Raw genomic sequence first — 1476 nt, 5'->3', positions numbered from 1 at the left:
GTGAGTAGCTCAATGCTTGCCTAGTGGGAAAAATGAATTCTATGAAAGTTCTGCCCAGTGGAGCTTTTTCCTGCTGTTTTTGGGTTCCCCTTTGTATAGCATTGGGATCTGAGAAGATGTTTTGTAATACTTCTATATTTTTTAATTTACTGAGGCATACTTTGTTGTATGACATATGGTCTGTTCTAGAGAATGGCCATTGTCTGCTGGCAAAGAATGTGTGCTGGGATGTTGTGGTGGACTGTTCTGAGTATGTCTGTGAGGTCAAGTTGGTTGATTATATTAGTTGGTTCTGAGTCTTCGTTGTGTTATTTTCTAGCTGTTCTGTTCTACATCAAAAGTGTGGGATCATTGTCCTCTACTATGCTTGTAGAATTGTATGTGTCTTTCTTCAATTCTGATAGAGTTTGATTTGTGCATTTGAAGCTCTTTTACTGAGTACCTATATATGCATTATTGTATTTCCTCTTATTCAATTGATCCCTGAATAATTATATATGCCCTTCATTTATGCTGGGTTTTGCCTTAACATCTATTTTATCAGGAATTAAATTTTCACTCAGGATTTTTTGATCATCATTTGTTTGATTTTCCCTCCTATATTTTGATTTTTAGCCTATTTTAGTATTTGAGTTCTTGACTGCTATTTCCACTGGTGATGATTGTGGGTCCAACTGAAATGAAATTCTTGACAACGTCTATCTTTTTTCCATTTAATATGATGCTATTTGTCCTGTGGTGAGAGTGTGTATTTTATTTACTTTGACGTGTAATCTATATTGAAGTCTTTGACCTTCATCAGTCAGTGCTTCAAGTTCTCTTGGTTATCTGCAAGCAAGGGTGTATCGTTTATATATTCTCAGTTGTTAACGAACCTTAATCCAAAACCAATGCTGTATTCGTCTTCATATACTCTAGCTTCTTGAATTATTTACTCTTATTCAGATTGAATACATCTGACCAAAAATACCCTTATTCACACATTTCATGATTTTAAACCATACAGCAGGGGTCTCAAACTGGCGGCCCCCAATTTGCCACATGTAGCCCCCGAGGTAATTTTTTGTGGCCTGTGATGCTCTCAAATAAAATGAAAATAAAACAAATTGCTATGAAGAAAATAGCGCTTAGGGGAGATCGAGGCAATACCGTACACACAATTCCTTCGTTAACCCTTTAACCACTGAAGAAGAGTACACACATGACCCAGTGCCTTTCCTGGAGGCCTGTGGACATGTATAAACTCGCTGACTCAGTTCCAGTGATGTTTGGACATGATATGCCTGCCACTCTCAGTGTCATGTTGTGTTAGTCTGGGTAGACTAGAGAAACAAATTCATAAACACGCATATGTATATAAGGGAGAGGTTTATATACAAGAGCAATTTAACATTGAGAAAACATCCCAGCCCAGTCCAGATCAAGTCCATAAGTCTGATATTAGCCCATATGTCTGATACCAATCTATAAAGTCCT

The sequence above is a fragment of the Echinops telfairi genome, unplaced genomic scaffold (assembly GCF_000313985.2).
Source record: "Echinops telfairi isolate 266 unplaced genomic scaffold, ASM31398v2 ScPeMD7_11;HRSCAF=52, whole genome shotgun sequence".
Taxonomy (NCBI): domain Eukaryota; kingdom Metazoa; phylum Chordata; class Mammalia; order Afrosoricida; family Tenrecidae; genus Echinops; species Echinops telfairi.
Note: the sequence above shows the minus strand (reverse complement) of the source record.